The sequence below is a fragment of the Typopeltis vanoorti genome, chromosome 14 (genome assembly GCF_054136105.1).
Source record: "Typopeltis vanoorti isolate ZY-2024b chromosome 14, IOZ_Tvanoo_1.0, whole genome shotgun sequence".
NCBI lineage: Eukaryota > Metazoa > Arthropoda > Arachnida > Uropygi > Thelyphonidae > Typopeltis > Typopeltis vanoorti.
The window spans coordinates 70,284,877-70,293,892 of NC_143562.1; the positions used below are offsets into that span (position 1 = coordinate 70,284,877).

General features: G+C 34.7%; 1 long non-coding RNA gene across 1 annotated transcript; it reads left to right on the top strand.

The window, feature by feature from the left end:
- The first annotated feature begins 563 nt into the window (after positions 1-563).
- LOC150099587 (uncharacterized) lies at positions 564-2,052 on the top strand. Its single transcript, XR_016549374.1, has 3 exons — positions 564-1,129; positions 1,567-1,611; positions 1,973-2,052. It is a non-coding gene; the product is annotated as an uncharacterized LOC150099587 (long non-coding RNA).
- The last annotated feature ends 6,964 nt before the right edge of the window (positions 2,053-9,016 follow it).

A 9,016-nucleotide genomic window follows, 5' to 3' on the forward strand; every position in this document is an offset into this window, starting at 1 on the left:
GCTTTCCGAAGAGCATTTGTTTCTAAAATGTATGTTCTTCTGGACGGTTTGCCCGGTCTGAGATTGAATACTTGAGTTTCGAGGAAACAAAGGTTTTTATGAAGCATTGGAGTAAATGTTCCACCTCTGCAAGTTCACTTGAAAATATCTAGTAACAATTCTTCACATTCTGAACGGGCTTAGAAACTATATCTTACCAAGAAAAAGGCTTATAGAAACATTTCAACTAAAACAGACTGAGATAAGGAGGCAATAAATATCGGATGAGACCGAAGTATATTCGATACTTTATTTCTGAAACGTATCTTCGAACAAGAACTATAGGTTTATGTATGCACAGTTGTTTTTCGCATACAAGATATGTTAAATACAATTTATTTTTATCTATTTAACTAATATGTTTACGTCTTGTTTAATGTTTACCATTTGTTAACTCACCTTCATAAATATTGAATGTTTTATGAAACTGTTGGTGTGGAAGCCGCTAGGGAGTGCTCCTGCTTTAAAAACAACAGGCTGGTGTTCAACTCTCACATGTGGTGAATATTTTTGAAGGTGTTTATGCTGATTGTTGTTTGGATTTACTGCTGAAGCTACTATGAATATGAGACCACCAGTGCATTATTTATGTAATTGATCTTCTGGCTGATTTTCTGATTTGTGGGATGAAAGAAAGCAAAAGATTTCTAGGAGGAAATCCTTGCGATCTCTGTATGAAACCGATTAACATGTTTAGGTCACTGTTTAGTTTAGCGAGTTCATTGTTTTTGGTAAAGGACGGACTGATGATGCTTTAGCTAAGCCATTTCAATTCAATATATAATAACGCAATCTCCTTAGAAGATATCTCACCAACGTTTTCCAAAAATTACACACGGCCATTCAAGTTGTTTCTTTATTTTTCCGAAACCCAAGGAGAACCACCACAAGTATCCGAAAATCATAATAGGCAACAGGAAGATTAAACTTGAACTACGGTGGAGAATATGCATCTGTTCGCATCCAATCGCCGATTTGAGTAGCTTTCAGCGCTTTCATCAAGCTAAGTGGTAACAGTTTAAAGATGACAGGACTGCTTGAGTAAATAGGAAACCCAGAAACAATAGGCAATAGTTTCGTACTTCACACGGTAAATGAATTTAATTTTTGTTATGAAACTACCACTCTGTTATGAGACTTGAAAAGGTTCAGTGTTTTGTAGGTAGATCAAGTTTAATGGGATATGTAATTCCAAGTATTGTTGTAAAATAAGGAAGGGTTTCATTTCTTATATGAGATTGGATTGGCCTAAAAAGGATGAGCGAATATTTTCAGTTGTTGACAAATTAAGCTGCCACTGCAGTGCAGTTTTGTTAATAAATATATGAGAGTAATTCCACTAAATTTTGACTTGATAGATTTAATCGGGGCATAGCAATAGAGCATAGGTTTCCATATTTTTTGTTTTGTTTTTGTTTTACATGTAACCTATATTATCCTATATTCAATATTCCTATATCAACCTATATTCAATGTTCTGTTTAGTGGCTTGTACCTGTTTATTGAATTACATCTATTGTGTTTCAGTCTGCACTGTCTGGCGAAGAAGAGACCCAGATGATGTCAGCAATGGTAAGAAGGTTTTTCTTGTTTGGTTTAAAGTAAATGAAGAATCTTACATTGCCGAACTACTGTTCTTTGTATAATTGGTATAAAAATGAAGAATATTGATTATTAATAAGTTGTCATTTTGCTATTAAACAACTTTTGTGATGTAACTTCACAGTATCCACAAAGTCGATGCGCGTTAAAGTTGATTCAAATGATTCGAAAGAAAGTGATCCTGTTGGATCCTCATAATAAACAGAAGCGTCTATCGATGTTTTCCACAATGTTAAACATTAAAATACAAATTAATATTGATGACAAATCTTTAATTACTTTATGTATATTCAAAACTCAATTCCGAAATTAGTATTTTGTTTTTATCCAGGAATGCTTCATGGGACTGACGAAAGAGATCAGCGGATAAAAATTCAGAAGCGGATCTTTCCCTGTAAAATTGTAGATTTTATTGGGTGTTTGCAAATATTTGTGCAATTGTACAATTTATGAAATGCATTAAATAAATCTCATTTTCTTATTATCATTGTTGTTCGAATTATTTACTTATCATTATTCATGTAACCGCCTTCACCAATTTTTCTGATCATTCTCTACTAAATCATACATAAAAATCTGGATTATTTATTTAGAATTTGAAAACAAATACAAGGAATGTTAGTGAACTCATATTTTCAGCAATATAAAAAACGACATATACAGGATGGCCATAAAATAATTTTCCCTTTTTGGATGCATCTGTAGTTAAAACCAATAAACGGAATGAGACCAAATTTTATATTGAGACTTTTGAAGGCATGGGGAGATGAATTCCGCGAAAAAATGATTTATTACCAAAAGTCACCGATAGGAGAAATTTTGGCGCTGGCGGAGCCGAAAACAAGGATAATTACATTAAAGGCAGATCAAATGAAATAATAACATTTCGACGGTGTAAGTGACAGCCGCGTCAATCATTCCAGCTGGATATGAGAGGGTTATCAGTCAGTTCTTTCCGACGGCATGGCCTCCTCGATCCCCGGACATCACTCCATGTGACTTTTGGCTGCGGGGGTATTTGAAATCCGTCGTGTATGTTGGTGGCTTTCCCAACTTGCATGTCTTGAAAGAGAACATCCAATCCGACTCTTTACACTCAGCTCTAGAGCAAGTCGCACACCGGATGCAATTTGTTATAAACAACAAAGGTCAGCACATTGAAAATCATGTATGTGGTCCAGAGGACCCTGATTCTGATGAATAAAACATTATTTCCTGTGCGTTCAATCACAATATTAATTTCTGCCTCGCAAGTTGTTTTAATTTCATTATTATTATTATTATTATTATCACTGTAACGTGTCACATATCCAGCTGGAATGAATGACGGCTGTCGCTTACACCGTTGAAATGTTATTATTTCATTTTATATCTGCCTTTAATGTAATTATCTGCTTGTTTTCGGCTCCGCCAACGCCACAATTTCCCCTATCGGCGACTTTTGATACTATTTTTTTCCCCGGAAATCATCTTCCCATGCCTTCAAAAGTCTCAATATAAAATTTGCTCTCATGCCGTTTATTGGTTTTAGCTACAGATGCCTCCAAAGAGGGAAAGTTATTTTATGGGCACCCTGTGTTAAATATCTTTAAACTGATGTCTCATGTTCCCTTATTATATACAGCTGTTTCTCTTGGTGTGGTCTTCATTAATATATTCGACTTGAATTATTTTTAATCATCCCTTAATAAAAAACCAATGAATAATGATACACTTATTAGGGGAATAAGGCTTACTGCGAATTCCCGTTTTCAATTGTGGTTTCTGAACAATGGCACTTGCTGGAATTTACTGACGTTATGTCATAACGTCAGTAAATTCCAGCAACGTCAGTAACGTCAGTATAGTTCCAGCGCTTCTGAAACAACATATAATTCAGCAGCATAATTTTCAATGAAAGCTTTCCAAAGGCTGCCCCGTATTAGATTCTCAAAAGCTACATATGCCATATGCTACAAAAATAAATATAAAACAAAGCGTCGTTTTTTATATGTAGGAATTCGTCATTCAAATTGTCACCTTATGATATGCTTGAACGTCATATGGGCAGAAGATTTTCCTTCTAACATGAACAACCTACTACATATACTATCGACTTTACTGTCACTAAAAATCACTTGAAAAAATAAATTCAATGAGAATTATTGAATAAAAAGTTCGAGTTTACTCGTAAAATCCAGGTGAAATAAACTTCCTACTTCCTGATTGCACATCCATTTTTTCCCCTTTGCTATTCATCAGTAATACTATAAATTCCCCATTCTGAAAGCTCGAACATGCTGGCTCAGACTGTTTTCCTGGTTTAGTTGGCATAAATGTTTACCTTTTGCTTGGTAAAAATGAATTCTTTCTCATCGGTTTTTATTTAGCTAATGATTTAGTTCCTTACTTTGTGAGGAATCGAAATTTGGGGCCCTGGATGAAGAACTGTGCAGTAAGTGATAACGTTTCATTCCTTTCTTTTATTAAATATTTAAATTAATTTATAAAGACTTAGTTTCATACATTAGTTTACTGAACTGCCGATTTGGCACAGATTCATCCCATGGGGGATAAAAATTGATATCATTAGACACAGTTTGAATACCCAGGGTAAAATTTCCAATGACAATGTATATTTAAAGTCACATTTCAGTCATAGTAGGCCCTACAAGTAGGTAAAAGTATTCTGTATAAGGTTTCTAAGGTTGTAAAAGGTGGTCAATTATTTAAACGTTAAACAACTTTCTAAAAGTTGAAAACTTGACACCTTTTATATCGATGGCCTTACATTACCTCTTTGCGAGTTATAAAATAAAATGCACTACATTAACCTTCTTTCCATCATTGCTTTTACTCTTAAGCGTAGACCACAGACTTAACCAGATCTAACAAAATAGGTTGGTTACTCCTTATTAGTTTAGTATCCTATGCCTGAAAATAGTGTTCTGCTGTCAAAGTGCATGCTTAATTATTGCGTTTCCTCTGTATGAAGTTTCTCAGGACTTCATTGTAACAGAGGCACGAACAGTAATGTTTCATATGAGGTATAATTACTGGAATCGGGATAACAGCAAGCTTTCTTAACGTTATTCAGATTGGTATTTTCGGAAATTTTTAAGGAACATCGGTATACCTGTATCGGGGAAATAAAGTATATCTGCACGAAAGTTGTTCTGTATCCACTGGTAACACATGGATTTTAAACAACTGAACCAGATAAGTGCACAGTATGAAGAAGCATTTATTTACTTGATTACTTTGGTTTTGAATTTCCGACAGCACTAAACGTTCAGCGCAAAGACATTACTGGAGTTTCGTCCTGAGTGTTTCTTGTATAATTGGTAAGATCATACAAAAAGTAATTTATTAATGTTATTATTATCTGAGTCGTTCAGGGAGCCAATGACCAATGAAAAGAGGCCATAAATTACCCAATGCAGGTATCATGTTCCTTAAATTCATTCACACTATATGCACTCGATGTCCCTAAAGGCATTCATTCACACTGCTGTGTGATAGAAAAATATAGCACTTTCTTGGCTGTAAACAAACTTAATTTCCATTGATGGCCCACTGTGTTCTCTCCCCGCCTTCCATATAACGAAACATTTCATCAGACGCTATCCTATAACACCCATTCAAAGATTTATAGACATTATCATTTAACCCCTCTTTCTCCTGTTAACCAGAGTGTAATACACATGCTCGCACTCTGTGTTCATAATTTAAGTCCCATAATCGGGATAAAATATTTGTAACATTTCTTTGCTCATTCTCCACAGCTTCATTATCTCCTTGCAATCCTGGAGTCCAAATCTGCGCAAAATAATAAAGGTTTTGTCATATCAAAGCTTTATAAAGTGACAAAATGATTTCCTTTCCCTTAGATGTAAAGGATCGCTTCGACATTCCAATTATCCTCTGAGTTGTATTTGCAACTTTTGCTGTGTGATCTGTGAACTTCGAATTCCTACTCACCAATTTGCAATAAGATCCCTTTTCTCCTCAGTTTCTTGTAGCATAACCCCCGCTAATATAATATGCTGCTGGAAATCTTATCACGCCAAAGTGCATAACTTTACGATTACTAACATTAAACTGATTGCCATTTTCGTTTGCCCAAATTTCCAGCTCATTCAAATCAATTTGTAAGTGCTGAATATCAGTAGCATCCGTGATTGCGCTGTCTTTCTTTTCATCAACGGCAAACACGCACGTCTTCTGTTAGACCCTTGGTGATGTCATTAATGTATAGACTGAACATTAATGAGGCACAAGGACTGAAGGTACACCACTGCTCATCTTAAATCTAGCAGATTCCCTTCCCCTCCACTGTACACCACTTTTCGATACCTGTCTGTCAACCATCAACTGACTCAAGTGAAGAGTTTATATTCCAATCCCATATTCTCCAGTTTATGCAACAGATTTTCCTGTGGCATCCTATCAAGTGCATTAGAAAAATCCCAAATTATCATGGTGGATCCAGACCCACGTAAGGGAGTTGCAGGAGATGTATTAGTATTTTTTATTTTAGTGCCTTGGTTTCGAAATTTGTTCATCGAAAATTTCGACATAAATGCACTAAACCTATCAGAAAAAAAAAAAAACACTACTGGACTACTGGCCATCAATACTCTGACAACAGACAAAAATGTCATATATTGATACTGTTATGTCCTTATCTATCTTACGAATTTGCTTTGTCTTACAAACAGCCTTCGTCTATATTCTTCTAACTTCTACTTTCAAGACATCACCAAAATTTCTACTAATATCTGAGCTATTGTGCCCTGAAGTATCCCTATTATTTGTATTTTAACTGCACCTTTTAGGATATTTAGTTTAAGATATTTTATACATAAACAGAGAAAAGGAACTCAAATATCTGAAAGTGTAACTATTTGCAGTCGTGACACTATTTCTTGTTACTCAACATTAATTCCTTAAACTTCACGTTTCTTAACATTAATTCCCCGCATGGTTAGGCTCGAATGTTTCTAAGCGGTGCATTGGATTAGCAATATCAGACAACTTTCCTTTTCATTAAACACAAGATTTATTATTTCTCTAAACATGGTACATATCAAATTACTCAACTAAATTACTTACACACTAAAATTAGCTTAATACAAGTAGTTGGGCTATGATTAGACAAAAGTTACTACGATCATGCCGCCACAAATTTTCATACAAAACATCAATTCACTTAACATGGAATATTTAGTTCACCACACATTAATAGATTATTCAACTTCAAGTACACTAACAAAATCATTAACTACTCTAGCACATACTTATGACAATTCCAATTCTCTACACATCACACTAGGCATTCAAATTCCTCAGGCTACTTGGTTACTCAATTTTACACTAATCAAACTCAATATTAATAAAACCATTTACTTTATTAGCACACACTTATGTCATTAACTTTCCTTTTACAGTATAGTAGGCACTCAAGATTCTTAGGATAATTAATTACTCACAAATCATCAACACTAGCTAGCTTACTTTTAACTCTCTCTATCAAATTCTAAAGTCCTATTATAATTTCTCCCTAATCACTTTAACAGTTCCGTATTATGACAATGGTACCTATCACAAACAACTTCTAGTTAACATAAGACAAAATTCACAATACCTTTCTTTAGCTTCACTTACGGGCCTTTACCTTCTACTGAACGAACTTGCTTGCATAACTTCTTGCAATTCAGGCTATATAAACATCTGTGCGGTCGGCTGTACTATCCGAAACGAGGACATCGATATCTTCACAGTTTCCTATGACTCTATGGCATATTTTGCTTTCTACATAGGAATACGGGAATAGCTCTCCCGCTCACCTTCTATCCCTTGTTGTGGCATGAGGATATACGTCATATCTCTCCACTCAGGAACACCGTGAAATCCACCAGAAAACCAGACTAAAACCACCGCGACTATCCAAACGTTTCTTCTCCTCTGGCAAAAAGGCATAAAGGCTTCAAGCCTCCTTGACTATCTAAACGTCTTCCCCAAAACCCAAAAGAGCCTACTCTTCCAAAGAAAAAGCCACGGGGGGGGGTTCCCAACCCTTTTATAGCTGCTCTCCTAATGGCGTCCTTTCTTACTTCTTTTTCCCGCCTCCTACTTGTTTTCCGTTTGTCTACCAATAGGGTAGCATTTGGCCGGCATACGTCATTTTGATCGACAACTCGTAATGAAGGTTCTATCCGGGTATAGGCCCTAAGCGATATTCCGTTATTTCTCTTGTTAGCCTCTATCTTAACCCCCTTTCAAACCTTTTCTCAGAATTCTACTTAATTCTTAATCTGTTGCCTCTTACATTGTGCATTTCATGACTCATTCTTTTATACTTATGCACTTAACTCTTTCATTCTTAATCGCATTACTATATTAATTCTTAGTTAGCTACTTATTTAATACAAATTCCTTGTTTAGTCATAATACATCTTAATACATTCTTTTCTTTTGTTATCTTAACTAAACAATAGACCTTTACATTTTACTCAATTTATACTGGATGCAAGAACATTACATTAATTAAATTATCCTTTTTATGCAGGGGGTTTTATTTATGTTATTTATTTTTCATGTTACACCATGATAACTGAGAATACTATATTCTCAAGATATCAGGTGTAACAATACTAACTTTTTCACAAGAAAATTTAAAGAAGCCTCAGAAATTCTTACAATCCCTAAACAATGCAATAAAAATGAGGTCCTAAATTTGCTCACGTTTGGTCTGCTTTCATCAAAACGTTAACGGCCACGGAGCTAAGGTATAGCACGAGTGATACCACAGACCACGCAACAACGAGCGATGTTCAGTAACGAATTTACCATTTGTATGCTGGTTTATCGATAATTTAACAGTTCTGAAGTTACAAAAAAACCTACTATGTGTAATTAATTGTTAATAGGCTTCTGTTGTACAAATTGTTTATGTACCATTACTACTGATAATGTAAGTCTTATGACGTACCAAACTTGATGGGTTTTAATTTGTTTATTTTTAATAATCTCTTTATATTACAATGCTGTCTCATTACCAAAAACTACATACAGAACTGCTTAACCAAGGAAACCTACCTGCACATACTAATCTCTTTCTTTAAAAAAAAAAAAAATTCTTTTTTTCCAACTTAAGTTGGAAAAAAAGAAATTTCCCTATGGGTGTTTTCTGGGCCGGTAATTCAGGATAGGTCAATATTGTTTAATTCTATGGCTATTTATAACTCTGCATAACTAATTAGCAGTGTTGAAGCAACTCTGTTAATTACTTACATATCTGTATTAATCAGTTTTTGGAGAAAAAAATCATGAATTGTATAACCGATACCCATTTGTTATTTTGTTTTTTTTATTTCTTAATGATTCTAATTGT